Genomic DNA, 18,765 nt, shown 5'->3' with positions numbered 1-18,765 from the left:
AAACTGCTGGAGGCCCTAATCTGAAGGTTGTTACCTTTAAGAAGGTGAGATGCTAAAATGCATTGGACAAATTTATTGCGATGGATGAGCAAGCTTTTAAAGTTGTTGAAGGTGAAGGTTTTAAGGAGCTTCTACAAGAGTTACAACCGATGTTCGTTGTTCCGAGCAGGGTGACTGTTGTAAGAGTTGTACATCATTTGTTTTGTCGAGAGAGGACAAAACTGAAGGAATGGCTGACTACTACTGGTCAAAGAGTATGCTTGACAACAGATTATTGGACTTCTAGGACTCAAATGTCATATATGTGCCTTAGAGCGAACTACATTGATACAGATCAAAAATTGTACAAAAAATTATAAATTTCTTCCTGATTTCGAATCACAAAGGTGATACCATTGACAAGGCCATTGAAACCTGTTTTCTTGGTTGGGGAATAGAGAAAGTATTCACGGTGACCCTTGACAATGCTTCTACGAACAAGGAGTTTGTTGGTTTCACGAGAAGAAGGGTGAATGCTTGGAAATGTGGTATACTTGATGGGGAACATATGCATATGAGGTGTGGTGTTCATATAGTGAATCTAATTGTAAATGAGGGTTTAAAAGAGATGCACGACTCAATTGCTACTATAAGAACTAGTGTAAGATACATTCGTTCATCTCCCTTAAGGTTACAAAAATTTAGGAGTTGCGCGGAGAAAGAAAAAATTGACTAAAGAAAAAATTTAGGAAGGCTGGTTTTGGACGTGCAAATAAGATGGAATTCTACTTATCTGATGTTAGATGTGGCACTGAAATTTGAAAAAGCTTTTACAAGGTATAATGATGAGGATGATAAAATTTTTAGTTACTTCAATAAAAAAGAAAATGGTAAGAAGAGGATCGGTCCCCCCACGTCTGCTGATTGGCAAGCTGCTTCAGTGTTTGTGAAGTTTTTATCCACTTTCTATGAGGTTACTCTTAAATTTAGTGGGACTTTACATGTAACTTCAAACAATTTCTCTTATGAAATTTGTGAAGTCCAGGCTATATTGAGTGATCTGGCTGCTAGTAACGATGATTTTTTATCTTCGATGGCTGCAAGCATGAGAGGAAAATACGATAAGTATTGGGGGAATGTAGAAGATATCAATACATTATTGTTTTTAGCTATTGTACTTGATCTGCGTTAGAAGATGGGCTATCGGAAATACTGCTTTGAAAATATTTATGATGCGGAATGTGTTTTATAATTATTGTGAAGGTGGACTCTTTGCTACAACGTTTGTATCAGTCTTATGATTACAAAGGTGACGTTGATGGCTCTAAGGTAACATATCTTAATTCTTATTTTCAATACTAATATTTCTTTTAATTGCATAATTCTTGCTGTTGTATTGGAATGAGCTTGTTGTATTTTCTGAACTTCCTTTGTCTACTTTTACAATGAATGCCTAGTTTTGTTTAAGTAGATAAGTAATTACATAATTACCCTACTGAACCTGCTTGCTTGTGTCCTGATTCCTGAATAGCTTATGCTAAATTATAGTTTCTTTGCATTATAGTGACTCTGGAGTCTGGAATGTTATATCTTTTCAACTTAAACATTGACCGTTTATACTCTGGAGTTAGTTTATCTTTTTTTTATTAAATTCTAAATTATAAATATTATTCCTTTAACTCTAAATTATTTAGAGGATTAATCAAGATATTCCAATAGGTTTCTCTAAAATTCTCAATTTGGATTTCGGGAATCGAGGAAGTGATACTTCAAAGTTCAATATTTTTCCTCTGTATGATTCTGCACAAAACAAATTTATAATTATGCATCTCTTATCTATCATCCCTTCTTTATATGTTGATTTTCTTTCTTTTGTTTTCCATGTTATGTGTAAAAACCTTATGAATCACAATGTGGTAGGACTACAAGAATTTTGATATCAGGATTGTTTGTTGGTACACCAAGTTACTGTTAGACATCCTATAAGCTTCTAAAGGGACCCTTGACAAATCATCCGTTAGTTATGGCCATCCATTCAACTAACTAATGTTAGAAAGTTGTGATTTCAGAGTTTTGACAACTTCAGCTCTATGTTTGATTTCAGTATAAAATATTGTTTTCACATATCAAGATGCAAATGGTTGCACTATATTAGTATATCCATCTATTAATTGATTTCATTTCATAAGAATTGATTAAGATATTTCAGTTCATGATTCTTTCTTATGATCATTACTTCTTGATTTCAGTTCTAAATTATATCTGTCAGGAAATTGCACATTTATCTAGACATTAGAATAAATGGGACAAGAGGTTCTTTAATTCAATTATGTTAGTTAGTGAATTGGTTCGTGTGTATGTTTGATGTGGATGAATTGAAGCTTTTAGATAAATCATGGTATTTAGTTCCTGCTACTTCCTTCATCAATACTTGTATAAGCTAGTTGGTATCATGTTATGGTTCTAATATTAAGAACAAACCCAATTCTGATCTAAGTAATTCCCAATTCTCACTTTTGGTCTCTGTTAAATTTAGACGTAATATTATATGACCTTTAATTTACTAAGAAGTTCCATAGAATTCGTAATTACTTAATCTATCATAATGATATCTGTTTTTTGTATGCATATTTTTAGGAGCTTAAGTCTGAATATCAGTTCTAATGCTAAGGACAAATGAAACTGAAAATATTACTACTATAAATAGTTAGGTGTTTTGAACACAGAAAACTAATAAAGAACAATATAAATTATGTCATCTATAATTTATATATTTTTTCTAATCTATTAAAAATTTTAATACTGAACCTGTCATTGTAAACTCTGTTAATAGTGAATACGATTTTATACTCTATTACATGTCTAATAACATTCTGCTAACAATTTACCACCAATAAGTGCTGGTGGTACTGTGGCAAATAAAAGAAGGAATATGTTGTATACTTGATGATAGGTTAAACAAAACACCTTAGTAGATTTAATTTAGTTTATTTATAGCTTTCAATGGATGATCACTTTATAATCCGTTAAGAGAGTAGCTTATGTATCAATAAGTCTTGTAACACATTTCTGCATTCTAGAATACCTTAAAGATCTAGAAGTTGTAGGATATTCAAAGTCATGTTGACTACTAGTGTGATATGCAAAATAGGTTGGCTAATTGTAAATATTAGATGCCTTGTAATTTTGCATAAGTGAAATAGAGTTAACTGCTATGGAAGACTTTCAACGGATGATTCTACAAGGCTTCGACGGATGACCCAAGTCACATTCAACAGATGATCTAGTGAAGCTTCAACGGATGATCCAAAAAAGATTCAATGGATGATCCTATGAAGTTTCAACGGATGTTTTAAATTCATACAGCAGTTGATAGTGACTTGACAGTCACATGGTTTGATTAGATGCAAATGGAATGTGGCAGCCTATTTACAGGTTTTTAGAGAACAAAGAAGCATTTCCATTTCCATGCTAAACTAAAGATATTCAAAGATGCTGGATAGAGAAATAAAGAAGCATGTAATTAGACTAAGAAACTTTTTATCTTATTTTTTTGTCTTTTATCATATAACTTGGTGATATATGAACCAAGGATAACAAGTAGAACAGTGTCAAGTTAGTAAGCAATTTACCAGAAAATTAGATAAAGCTGTATTTGTAAAGAATTTCTCTGTTCTTTATAAGTTCTACTTGTAAGAAGCTGTATGCAAACATTGTATCACAGAGTTCACGATTTTATATATATCTCCGGTGGAAAAGTTCAATCCACCAGAAAGTTTTTAAAATACTTGTATTTGATTACTTTGTGTTTGATTTCTTCAATATCTCCATTCCGCACCTTAGCTAAATCAAACACAGTTATATAATAAAGATATAACAGTTCTTAAAATTAAAAAGAAACCAGAATTACATTCAACCCCCCCTTCTGTAATTCTTTGTTTGATTGTTTGGGAATAATAATTGGTATCAGAGCAAGCTTTTGAAAAACAAAGAGTTTAAAGATCAAACAAGTAACAAGATGAACAGAAAAGATGTTGGAGTAAAAATTCCATTTCTGGACAAAGACAACTATCGCCACTGGAAGGTGAAAATGCACATGCATCTCATCTCTCAAGATGAATAATATGTGGACTATATAGGGAGAGGTCCTCATGTCCATATGAGAGCTGCTACAGGAAATGAGCCATCTATCCCAAAGCTTAGAGTAGAATGGTCTGATCCAGATATTGAGCAAGTTTATAAGGATAAGAAGGCCATGAACATTTTGTTTAATGGTGTTGATGGTGACATGTTTGACAACATCATAATTCACAAAACTCCTAAAGAGGTTTGGGATACAATTCAAATTATATGTGATGGAACTGAGCAAGTAAGAGAAAAGAAAATGAAACTCTTGATACATCAATATGAGCATTTTCATAGTGAAGAAAGTGAGTCACTCACTAACATATTTAGTAGATTTCAAAAACTACTAAATGCTCTAAAGCTGCATGGAAGATTCTATCAGACAAAAGACTCAAACCTTAAATTCCTTAGATCTCTGCCAAAGGAATGGAAGCCTATGACAGTTTCACTAAGAAACTCTCAAGATTACAAGGAATTCACCTTAGACAGACTATATGGGATTCTAAAGACTTATGAGCTTGAAATAGAGCAAGATGAGAAGATGGAGATTTCCATGAAAGCCTCAAATTTGACAATGTTGAGATGATTTGTGATGATAGTGATGATGAAAGTGATCAAGAAACAATATATAAGGATAATGCAGAAAATTCTACAACAAATGAAGAACAAAATTCAACATCCGTCAAAAGACCAAGTGCATCATCCATTGAGAGACAATCTGCATCATCCGTCGAGAGTAAAAGATCAACATCCATTGAGCCATCAATAGGGGTTAAAACCCAATACAGATCACAATCAGAAAGAAACCCAATTTCAAGTCAAAGATCCACAAACTCAGGGGGAGTTTCTCTAATCAAAACTCAATCACACATCAAGACAGCTATGGGGCCTTTTCATCTAGAGCTAATCTACCACAACAGAGAAAATGGACTAGAGATCACCCATTTGAGCTAATTATTGGTGATACATCTTCAAGAGTGTAAACAAGGAAAGTAACTCAGGAAGAATGTCTATACAGCAGCTTTCTGTCTCAGGAAGAACCTAAAAAGGTAGAAGAAGCTCTGTTGGATCCTGATTAGGTTTTAGCTATGCAGGAGGAGCTAAACCAATTTGAAAGAAATAAAGTTTGGAAGTTAGTACCCAAGCCTAGAGGAAAGAATTATATTGACACCAAGTGGGTATTCAGAAACAAGATAAATAAAATTGGCATAGTAGTCAGGAACAAAGCTAGATTGGTTGCTAAAGACTACTGTCAACAAGAGGGAATATATTTTAATGAGACTTTTGCTCCTGTTGCAAGACTTGAAGCCATCAGAATCTTTCTAGCCTATGCAGCCCATACCAATTTCAAGGTCTATCAAATGGATGTTAAAAGTGCATTTTTGAATGAAGATTTGGAGGAGGAGGTTTATTTTAGTCTGCCTCCAGGTTTTGAAGACCCCAACTTTCCAGAATATGTCTATTATCTTTTGAAAGCACTTTATGGGCTGAAGCAAGCACCTAGAGCCTGGTATGACACTTTGTCAAAGTTTCTCTTAGAAAATCATTTCACAAGAGGTACTGTTGATAAAGCTTTATTGTTTAGAAATGTTAATGGCTCTAGTATACTTGTTCAAATTTATGTAGATGATATCATATTTGGCTTTACAGATGAGAAACTTTGCAAAAAGTTTTCCAAATTAATGCAAATAAATATGAAATGAGTATGATGGGAGAACTAACTTACTTTCTTGGTTTACAAGTTAATCAAGTTATTGATGGAATATTCATTAGTCAAACCAAATATATTTTTGATCTTTTAAAGAAGTTTTACTTAATGGATTGCATATCTGCAAAAACTCCCATGGCCACTGCAGCTAAACTTGAACTAAACACTACTAAAAAGTCTGTGGATATTTCAAGCTATAGAGGCATGGTTGGCTCATTTTTATATTTAACAGCCAGTAGGCTAGATATAACATTTGCTACTTATTTTTGTGCTAGATTTCAGGCTGATCCTAGAGAATCTCATTTGATAGCTATTAAGAGAATTTTCAGATATCTCAAAGGAACATCAAAACTTGGCATTTGGTATCCTAGAGATTCTGGTTTTGTTCTAACTGGTTATCCACATACTGATTATGCAAGTTATAAAAATGATAGAAAAAGAACTGCAGGGACCTATCAATTTCTAGGAAATAAGCTAGTATCCTGGTTCAATAAAAAGAAAAATTCAGTCTCTACTTCTACAACTGAGGCTGAATATATTGCTGCTGGTAGTTGTTGTGCACAAATTTTATGGATGAAAAATCAACTGTTGGACTATGGTCTACATGTGAATAAGATTCCTATTTTCAGTGATAACACAAGTGCCATTGCAATCACTGAAAATCCAGTACATCATTCAAGGACCAAGCACATTGACATCAAGTACCACTTCATGAGAGAACATGTGGTACTGTGGAACTTCATTTTGTTCCAAGTGAGAAGCAACTTGCAGACATTTTCACCAAGCCACTTGATGAATCCACCTTTACTAGGTTGGTAAGTGAGTTAGGTATGCTTAATTACTCTTAATTTGTTTTGATGTCTAAGAAATTTGAAATGCAGCCAGATTAAAATTTGATGTTTCTTGTCAAAGATGAAATTTTGGCTAAGTCAGAATTTAAATCTCGACGGATATTCATTATCCGTTGAAAATGAATATTCATTGAATTTTATTATTCGTTGAAATATCAAATATTATTATGGGTACTTTTATCTCGATGGATAATTGTTTAGTCATTATCTGTTGAATTGCTTTCAATCTTAACCGTTAATTCTAGGCATTATCCGTTGAATTTACTTACAGCCTGTAAGTATATTTTGATGGATAATCATTAGAATTTTGATAGTTTTATTTATTTTTAAACGGCTATTTTGGGCTAACTTCATTGGTTACTTTATTTTTGCTTTTATTTTTTACCATTTATTTCTGAGAAAGTATAAAAACCTATTTCATTTTCATTTTTACTTTTATCTTTCTCAAGCAATTTCTCTAACTCTCTTCGTCTCCAAAGCAAAAAACCCCTTTTTCTACAACTACTTTTAATCACAGCAATGGCACCTGTAGTCAAAATCATGTCTCAAACTGGGTATGTATAGAAAAAGAACAACTTCGTAGCTTTAGTGAACAAAGAGATTCCTGCATCTGAGGACTATCATAAAATGATAGACTTCGTTCGAAGCTGCAAACTAAGTTATGCTATGCTTGAGTCCCCTGTCATCTACTGTGAGGTTGTTGAGGAGATTTGGACTACTGTTGTGTACAACTCCAATGATAAGACCATTACCTTCTCTCTCAAAGGTAAGGAACACTATATTAATTGTGATACTCTTGAAGCATGCTTTAAATTGCCTGAAAGTAACACTCTTGTTCCACAAACGGACACAGATGCGAGTAACATGCTAATTTCTATGGGTTATACTCTTACTGCCACCAAATTAGGCGAGGTTAAAAGACTAGGTCTTAGAAAAGAATGGAGCTTTCTCTCTGACTCTTTTATTAAAGTCTTTTCTGGAAAATTTAGCAATTTCGATGTTGTAACTTACTCACTTGTTTAAATGCTCAATATGCTTCTGAGTGATAAGTATTTTAATTTCAGTACTTCTGTGATGTATGAATTAGGGAGTAAATAAGACATTAAAAAGAGGTCTAAGAACATCTATTATGCTAGATTCTTTATTATGATAGCTAACTTTGTTTTTGAGGATCTCTCAGTTGTTAACCCAACAAACAAGTTAGATTATTGGGTCCAAGAGAGAAGAATTATTGTTGATCTTAATAGGGCTGATCACCACAAGGAGGTTCCCCACATCTACATGCCAATTATGGAGCAGCCTCAGGTAAGCGAGGTAAACACTTCTATCCCTGCTACTTCTCTATCACAAGTGTCTTTGCAAATAACTGTGGCTATGGCATCTGTGACAGTGACCAAACAGGTGCCTACCCAAGCCACAAAATCAAAAATTTCCAAAACCAAGTAAAAAAAAACCCACTCTAGTTTCTCTCAAAAGAAAATAGTTTTAAAATCTACTAAAAACCAAGAGGGGAGTGTGAAGGGAAGTGAGCCAGGTGAGGGACATGGTGAAAATCAAAGAAACCCTAAGGATAAGGAGGAAGAGGTGTGAAAAACTCAGCCTAGCCACACTGCAGTTTCCCAACAAACTGTAGTGCTTAATAAGGATTCTAGCTCATTTCTAATTGCATCTTCCCAAAAGGATGTAACTATTGAACAAAGCTCTCAACCAAGAGTGATAAGTGGAATGTATATTCACTTGCAATGCTTCATGTCGGCTTAAGTTGGTGTTTTGGACTCAAGTATTTGATTTTTTGTTGTGTTTTTGTGTTGAGTCATTGCAGGGCATTAGTCAGGAGGTGGAAAGGAGCTTTACAATGATTTTATGCTAATAAGAGGTCAGGAATGGAGTTGCGGAAGATCACATGAAGAATGGAGTGCCAAAAGAAGAAACTGCAGAAAAAGAACGGAAGGACAGCGTGCCCGCACTTGGTCAGGCACGCCTGTGACGCCCTCAATCTCGGGGTTAGGAAATAAGGACCCACACACCTTTAGTCTATAATTAAATAAGCATAAACCCCGATTAACTACTAACAGGATCAATCAGGATAAAGTTTGAGACAAGATTACAACTACCAACCATAAAATATAATTTACAACCCAAAATAAAACCAAGTTTACATAATCGATCCCGACTTGGAACCGACAAATAACCCATTGTATCTTAACAACTTTCTGACTAAGCGCTTGCTCACACATAACCTGTACTACCTGCTCTGGCATCTGGAAGCCCTCAACACGGTAGGGACCACCAGGTACGCTCTTACGAGCAGTGCGCCTAAGTCTGGCCATCCTCTTGCTTAACTGCCATGGTTAGATCAAAGCAAAAACATGTGAGTACAAAACTCAACAAGTAACTATATAACAGTTCTACAATATAAAATCCACAATATATCATTATTCTTTTTAGGGAATTCTACTTTAACATCTTTAGGTGGTAGATTTCTGTCTTTGGGCTATGAAAGGGTTGTAAAGAAAGGCTTTGGACTTTCAGGAAACAAAACTCAAGATAGGGTGAAAGCCGACATTCATCATAATTCATTAACAGGATCTCAAATGATCTTTCAAATGGAATGCAAGAATCTATTCATCATTGGGAATCAATTATATGATTGATAATATTATCAGAATCAGAATCAGGGTTCACAAGCTGTATGCTAATCAATATCACAATCAACGCTTTTCAAAACATTATAAGCAATTTCATTTTCAAAAAATCAATTACTGAATAAGGAATTCAATTCCTCTTTTAATAGTTATGGAACCCTTAATTTGACTACTTTAACTTTTAATTCATAATAATACGGGTGATCAGCCTGTACCGACCTCCATCTGGTCTTTAAGGTACCTATGCATAATTTCATCCTTAAATCGGACTAGCCCCGCTAGCCTCTTATATGACTGGACTAGTCCCACTAGTCTATTACGTCTCAAATCTAATCCATCAGGAATTCGTTCGGAAAACCTTGTGTTGGAAAAGAAAGGTTTTACTAAATTCATTTTATCATTACCAAGAATATGAAATCATTCAGACTCTTTCAAGTCGAAACTCATTCTTAAGTTCAATTTCAAGAATTCAAAGAAAGTGAATAAATCAAAGGTAAACAAAGTTCAATGCTAAGGATCTTGATCAAATGATCACAAGGTATACAAGTTAGGGAATCAAAACAGTTTCAAGGATCATCGTGGAATAAGGTAAACAAAGGAATGAAGGATCATTACCCAAGGGGTTCATAAAGGTTCTTATTGGGTTTACAGGAATTCAAGGTATTAACTGGTGATCAGGATAAGAAAAGGTTACCAAAAGGTTTGAACAATAATCTTATCAGTAACAAGTTTGCAAGGACAATGACAGGGCATTTCAAGAATCAATAATAGGAGTACATCACTATAAAAGTTCAATACTCTAACATGGCATGAACAATATCCTCTCTATAACAATTTACACAAGTAAGTAGAGTTACTTGCCTGAATTCGCTTTCCTATTTCACAGAGGTTGAACTACTGCCACCTAGTATACCTTTCCCTTTCCTAGCCCGAATGCCTTCACGCTCCGAATCTATAATTCAACAATTAAACCCTAATTAGATTCTCACTCGATGTTCCCAGAATGCTTAACAATTCCCTTTATCGCAATATCCTAAGAGTATACATACTCAATCATAAATATAAGCCCGTTTATACCAAAACCCGTATACTTTAACTAAATAGTCTTTGGATCATGCATTGCGATGAAAATACGACATATAGCATTAAATCCTTGTATTTCAAGCTCTATACTTGAGTTGACATATCAAATATTTAATCTCATATCAAGGCAACTCACCCCCCCCCCCCTTTTACATCACTTAATTCGAACCAAAACAAACAAATAAACCACATAATTCTTAGAAATCTCACATGCATTCACTTGGTAAGATATTGGATTCAAATCAATTACTTTTACAACCATAATCCATTCGGCTTTATCACAAAACACAAACAAGAAATCCAACGATTCTTTTAGATTCTAATCTTGTCAATCACAACCTCATATCTTAACATGCAATCATTATTTCATCCAAATCTAACTCTAATTCATCATAAGCAACACTTTAAGCACATAATTCATCTTAATTTTATATAAATTTGATTTATTCCATTTGAATTTCCCAAGAAACATCACATGCAACACCACAAATTTACATGCAAGTATAGGGATCATTTATAATCTTTAGTTCAAGACAAAATTCATCCTTTAAACCTTTTTCAAAGAAAACTGAAGCAAGTTTAAATCCTCAAACCAAAATCCTTTATAAACTTGAATCAAAATCAAAAACGTTTTTTTAAAAGTGAAAATTCGAACTAAAAAACCCTTTTAATCAAGACCAAAGATTCTTTGATACTTAAACCTCAATTACCTTAAGCAAACAACTATTCCTCCCCTTTTATTTATAAAAATTCGAACCCACACTAAGACAAAACCAACCAAATCACTTATAACCATTTAATTGTTACCATTCATACTATCACACATCAAAAATCATTTTTCCCACACAAGTTTTAAGAAAATTTGAACCTATCAAATGTTCAAGACAAAAAAAACTTAGAACATTAACATGCAATGATTTTTAGTGACATGCATATAAATTTCTATGACATGCATCCCATTTCATTCAACTAAACACCAAAATCACCTAGTAATAAGCCTTATATCCCATCTTCCAAGCACAAAACTTCATTTACCATAAAAACTCAAGAATTCATCAAATATTAAACATGAAAGTTATATCTTAACAAGAATACATTATAGCACTAAGAGTATAACACTTTTAAAATCCCACCGGCTCTCCTTTGATCACTGACCATGGTGGTCGAACTCAAGAGTGCCCAAACACGGGTCTCCTCTTTGAGTTTGGGACCTTAGAATCACAAAAAATACTTTTTTATATTCCCTCATGATCACATACCAATAAATTGCACTTTCCTGAATATGACCAAAGAGATGAAGCTACGAAAAGTTGCTTAGAAACTTACATACAAAGTGTAAATGAATAGAGGGCTGAAAATAATGATTATTGATGGGTAGATCTTTGAATTTGAGCTATGTTTTGAGGTTGCATGTAAGAGAGAGAGAGAAGAGAGATGGAGAGAGCCGAGAGAGAGAGAGAGAGAGATAGAGAGAGAGAGAGAGAAAGAGAGAGAGAGAGATAGAGAGAGAGAGGAGAAGTGAGGAAAGAAGAGAAGAAAAAGAGAAGGGTCGGTGGTTTATATAATGGTGTGGCAAGGGTAGTATGGTAATTATGCCATAATTTGATTTTCACTTCTCATTTCTTTTATTCTCAATCTCAAAAACGAATTTTAATATTATAAAGCTCTCTCAGAAATGATGAAAATGGAAGTAATATCAATTTTAAATTTTAGGATTCGAAATTAGCTTTCCAACCATATTTTTTAAATAATTTTTGAGCGTACGGTTTATTTTCTATGGATTTTACAAGATTGCGCTCAAAATAGAAATAAAACTCACTTAAATCATTTTAAAATACACCGATCATGAAATAAATCTGTCTATCATTTTTCCAAAGTCTCTAGGACTATTTTGAAAACATCATAACAAATTTCACGCCTTAACTACATCCGGATAAATTTTATAAAAATGCATAAAGGTTCAATAAACCTCATTTAAATCAAATAAATCCCTTAAATCACTTTTTTTAAATCAACAGATCACGTAATCATGCATACAAACAAGAAAACACATACTCACACATCACAACTCATATCTGATCACAAAATTTCTCTTTTTATTATTACTCCCCTTTTCGCGTATCGGGTCACGTTCTACCTGACGGCCCGACGCTAAGCATTTCAATTACGCTTCACAATAAATTCTTTATACCAACCGACACGTCACTAGAATATGATACTTAATTAATCATTCCATTTCACATAACAACATATAGTTCACATTTAAACACTTTAATCCCTTTATTAAATCACATAAATTCTAATTACACCACAACATCATACTTTATTCTCTTAATGACGTCGCGAAATTCCCAGTCGTTACAATTTAGCCCCCTTAAAAGGATTCTGTCCCCAAAATCTAGTCTAAGCAAATAGATGGGGATACTTTTCTTGCATTTCACTTTCTAATTTCCAAGTTGACTCTTCCACTAATGGATTTCTCCACAATACTCTAACTAGAGGTACAACTTTATTTCTAAGTGTCCTCTCTTTCCGATCTAAGATTCGAACTGGTTGTTCCACATAAGACAAATCTGGTTGTATTTCCACTAGTTCCAATTCAATCACATGGCTTGTATCAGCATTATATTTCCTTAGAAGAGATACATGGAACACATTGTGAAGATGTTGCATCTGCGGAGGTAGCGCTAATTCATAAGCCACCTTTCCAACTTGTCATAGTACTTCGAATGGTCCAATATACCTAGGACTCAACTTTCCTTTCTTTCCAAATTTGGATAGACCTTTCCAGGGAGATTTTTAACAATACTTTGTCTCCAGGTTCGAATTGCATATCTTTTCGTTCTCGATTTGCATACTTTGTTTGTCGGTCTTGAGCGGCAATTAATCTTTTTCGAATCATTTCCACCTTCTCTTTCGTTTGTTGAACTAGCTTTGGGCCAATTAATTTGCACTCACCAACTTCATCCCAATATGTAGGGGATCTACATTTTCTTCCATACAACGCTTCATAAGGCGGCATGCCAATACTCGTGTGATAACTATTATTGTAGGAAAACTCCACCAATGGCAGATGTTCGTCCCAACTTCCTTTATAATCTATTACACAGGTATGCAACATATCCTCAATCATCTGAATTGTCCTTTCACTTTGTCCGTCAGTTTGCGGATGATATGACGTACTCATTTTCAGCTTAGTTCCCAAATGATCATGAAATTGTCACCAAAATCTCGAGTTAAACCTCGGGTCTCTATCAGACATGATAGATACTGGAACTCCGTGACGCATCACAATCTCGTTCAAATATAATTTGACCAATTTTTCTAACGAAAATCTTTCATTTATCGGCAAGAAATGTGCTGATTTCGTCAATCTATCAATTACTACCCAAATCGCATCATGATTAGACTGGGTCTTTGGCAATCCTACCACGAAATCCATCGCGATATGTTCCCATTTCATTTCTGGTATGTCCAGTGGTTGAAGCAATCCACTTGGTCTCTGATGTTCTGCTTTTACTCTTTGACACGTATAACATTTACTTATCCATTCCGGGATTTCCTTTTTCATGCTTGGCCACCAATAACTCTCTTTTAAATCCTTGTACATTTTCATACTTCCAGGGTGAATTGAAAATATTGAGTTATGTGCCTCATGCAAAATCTCGTGCTTTAGCTCCACAACGTTAGGTATCCAAATACGTGAGTTAACACGATATATTCCTCTTTCATCCTTTTGAGCTTTGATTTCCTCTCCTGACAACTTATCTCTCCCGCGGTTCATCACTTGCTCTTGACAACATCGAATCTTTTCCAAAATTTCAGGTTGAAATGACATAGCATACATTGATTCACCTCCAAATTCTGGAGTCTGCACCTCTATTTCCATCCTTTCAAAATCCCTGATCAATTCCTCGAATAAAATTAATATATTTAATCTTTCCTTGCGACTTAAAGCATCTACTACCACATTCGCCTTTCTAGGATGATAATTTATTACATAGTCATAATCTTTGATCAATTCTAACCATCTTCTTTGTCTCATATTCAACTCCTTTTGAGTGAAAATATACTTTAAACTCTTATGATCAATATAGTTCTCGCACTTTTCCCCGTATAAATAATGCCTCTAAATTTTAAGGGCAAACACAATTGCTGCCAATTCCAAATCATGCATGGGATACTTCTGTTCATGCGGCTTTAGTTGCCTTGACACATATGCTATTACTTTCCCGTGTTGCATTAATACACATCCAAGTCCTTTATAAGAAGCGTTGCTAAAGATCACAAACCCTCCTTTCTCATCGGGTAACACTAGCACTGGGGCGGTTACCAACATCTTCTTCAATTCTTGAAAGCTTTCCTCGCACTTATCCGTCCACACAAACTTCTCATTCTTCCTTATTAACTTAGTCAATGGAACATCAATCTTAGAGAAATCTTGCACAAACCTTCTTTAGTATCCTGCTAATCCCAGAAAACTTCTGACCTCTGTAGGAGTCTTGGGTCTTTCCCAATTCATCACAACTTCTATCTTAGCTGGGTCTACTTTAATTCCTTCTCTATTGACTACATGTCCAAGAAATTATACTTCCTTTAACCAAAACTCACACTTTGAAAACTTGGCATATAACTTTTCCTTTCTTAAGATTTCTAAGGAAATCCTCAAATGCTCCATATGGTCTTCCTCCATCTTGGAATATATCAATATATCATCGATAAACACTATAAAGAACTTATCCAAATATTGCTTGAACACTTTGTTTATAAGATCCATAAATGTGGCTGGCACGTTCGTCAAACCAAACGCCATTACCAAAAACTCGTAGTGTCCATATCTCGTGCGAAACGCCGTCTTGGGTATATCCAACACTCTAATCCTTGGCTGATGGTACCCATACCTCAAATCAATCTTGGACAAACACGTAGCTCCTTTTAACTGATCAAACAAGTCATCGATTCGCGGTAGATGGTACTTATTCTTAATCGTCAACTTATTAAATTCGCGATCATCAATGCACAACCTCATACTTCCATCTTTCTTCTTTACAAATAACATCGGTGTACCCCACGGGGATACACCCAGGCGTATCACTCCATTATCCAACAATTCTTGCAACCGTGTTGCTAATTCCTTCATCTCGACTGGCGCCATATGATAGGGAGATTTCGATACTTGTTCCGTTCCAGAAGTCAAATCAATTGTAAACTCAATCTCTCTATCTGGTGGTAGTCCAGGTAATTCATCTGGAAACATATCAGGAAAATCTCTTAGTACCAGAATATCTTCAATCCTTACGGATTCTTTCTCTACATCCTGGACATGAGCCAAATAAGCTTTGCATCCTTGACGTAATAATCTCCTCGCCTGAATAGCCGTTGGGAATTTCTTCTCTTATATTTTTCCCTTGAATATCACTTCGATACCATCCTTGGTCTTTAACTTCACATTCTTGCTTTCACACTCTATTTGCGCCTCATGGTTTGACCACCAATACATTCCTATTATAACATCGAATTCTCCTAACTTAAAAGGGATTAAGTCAGCAGAAAAGTGCCGACCTTCTATAACCATATCACAATCGGGACAAACCTTATTAACAGTGACTTTCTCTTGATTTTCTACCTCTATGATCAAGTTGGGTTCAAGAGGGTACACAGCACAATTTAGTTTATCAAGAATACTTTCAGAAATAAAAGATCTAGTTGCTCCAGAATCCATTAACACTTTTACTTCTACTGAGTTTATAATGAGCATACCTGCCACCACATCCACATCTTGCACCGCATCTTTCATTGTCATGTTAAGATTCTAGCTCTGGGTTGAGCTGGTGGTGCTGGGAGAGGCGGTGGTCCAGCGATCCTAAGAACATTTGCCTTTTGAACAGGCTCCTTGCAGTTTATTGCCATATGGCCCACTTTTCCACATTTGAAACAAGTTAATTCAGGCTTCCTTGCTCCATTTGGGCACTCCGAAGAGTAATGCCCCTTCTAGTTACACTTAAAACATGTTACATAAAACTTGTTACACCTTCCCGGGTGTCTCTTCCCGCAAACTTTGCACTATTGAATCTGAGGTCTATTATCCTTTCCCGGTTGTCCTGCCTTCTGAAAACGGTTCTTCTGAGTTCTGTTACTGGGTTTGAACTTCTGAAACTTTTGATTTTGACCTCCTCCATTCTTTTTAAACATCCCTCTGAACTTTGAACTTCCTTGCTCTTGTTCCGAGCTCTCAAACTTCCTTTTCCTACCTTTATTTTCTCTTTTTGCAGCTTCACGCTCTCCTTCCACTATCATTGCCTTTTGTACTAGGGCGGCATAGTTCTTGATCTCCATCAATGCCACTTGATTTCGAATCCATGGCCTAAGTACCTGTTGGAACCTTTTGGCCTTCTTCGCCTCCGTATTCACATACTCAGGTACAAATCTAGACAATTCTGAAAATTTCACTCCATATTTTGCTACCGACATATCCTCTTGTCTAAGATCCAAAAACTTCATCTCTAACTGATCTTGCATATAACTTGGCAAATACTTCTCCAGAAATATTTCAGTAAATTTCTCCCACGATAAATCTTTTCCTTCAAGTAAAGCCTTAGAAGATTCCCACCAAAAACTCGCCTCGTCTTTAAGGTAATAACTCACATACTGAGCTTTCTTTTCATCCTTAACTTCTCCAATCATCATCCATAACTGAAGAACTCTGCCTAGACTCTCAAGCTAGCCTATCCACCAAAGCTCCCAACTCTGGAATACGGGAGTAAACAAAGTCTCGATCCTCGGCTAACTTGCCACCAACACTGACGGGCACACTCCTAGGCATCTCAGACTCTGGCTCAGGGGCTTGGGTCTCTGACTCTGGCCTCAAGGGCGATATTGTCATAGGAATCTCACTACTCTCAGATGGATCCTCCTTGGGATCTGAACTAACATACACAGGCTCCTCTGAAGAGGGTAGAATGGAGTCCACTGGGGTACCAGTCAAACTAATCTCTGAAAAAGAATGGAAGGACAGCGTGCCCGCGCTTGGTCAGGCGTGCCTGTGACACCCTCAATCTCGGGGTTAGGAAATGAGGACCCACACACCTTTAATCTATAATTAAATAACCATAAACCCCGATTAACTACTAACAGGATCAAATAGGATAAAGTTTGAGACAAGATTACAACTACCAACCACAAAATATAATTTAAATAAAATCAAGTTTACATAATCGATCCCGACTTGGAACCGACAGATAACCCATTGTATCTTAACAAGTTTCCAACTAAGCACTTGCTCATACATAACCTGTACTACCTGCTCTAGCATATGGAAGCCCTCAACACAGTAGGGACCGCCAGGTACGCTCTTACGAGCAGTGCGCCTAAGTCTGGCCATCCTCTTGCTTAACTGCCATGGTTAGATCAAAGCAAAAACATGTGAGTATAAAACTCAACAATTAACTATATAACAGTTCAATGATACAAAATCCATAATATATCATTTATGTTTTTAGGGCATTATACTTTAACATCTCTAGGTGACATATTTCTGTCTTTGGGCTATGAAAGGGTTATGAAGGAAGGTTTTGGCCTTTCAGGAAACAAAACTCAAGATAGGGTGAAAGCTGACATTCATCACAATTCATTAACAGGGTCTCCAATGATCTTTCAAATGGAAAGTGAGAATCTATTCATCATTGGGAATCAATTATATGATTGATAATATTATCAGAATCAGAATCAGGGTTCACAAGCTGTATGCTAATCAATATCACAATCAACGCTTTTCAAAACATTATAAGCCATTTCATTTTCAAAGAATCAATTACTGAATAAGGAATTCAATTCCTCTTTAAATAGTTATGGAACCCTTGATTGGACTACTATAACTTTTAATTTATAATAATACGGGTGATCAGCCCGTACCGACCTCCATCTGGTCTTTAAGGTACCTATGGCATAATTTCAGCCTTAAATCGGACTAGCCCCGCTAGCCTCTTATATGACTGGACTAGTCCCACTAGTCTCTTACGTCTCAAATCCAATCCATCAGGAATTCGTTTGGAAAACCTTGTGTTGGAAAAGAAAGGTTTTACTAAATTCATTTTATCATTACCAAGAATATGAAATCATTCAGACTCTTTCAAGTTGAAACTCATTCTTAAGTTCAATTTTAAGAATTCAAAGAAAGTGAATAAATCAAAGGTAAACAAAGTTCAATGCTGAGGATCTTGATCAAATGATCACAAGGTATACAAGTTAGGGAATCAAAACAGTTTCAAGGATCATCGTGGAATAAGGTAAATAAAGGAATGAAGGATTATTACGCAAGGGGTTCATAAAGGTTCTTATAGGGTTTACAGGAATTCAAGGTATTAACAGGTGATCA

The sequence above is a fragment of the Apium graveolens genome, chromosome 3 (assembly GCF_009905375.1).
Source record: "Apium graveolens cultivar Ventura chromosome 3, ASM990537v1, whole genome shotgun sequence".
Lineage (NCBI taxonomy): Eukaryota > Viridiplantae > Streptophyta > Magnoliopsida > Apiales > Apiaceae > Apium > Apium graveolens.
Note: the sequence above shows the minus strand (reverse complement) of the source record.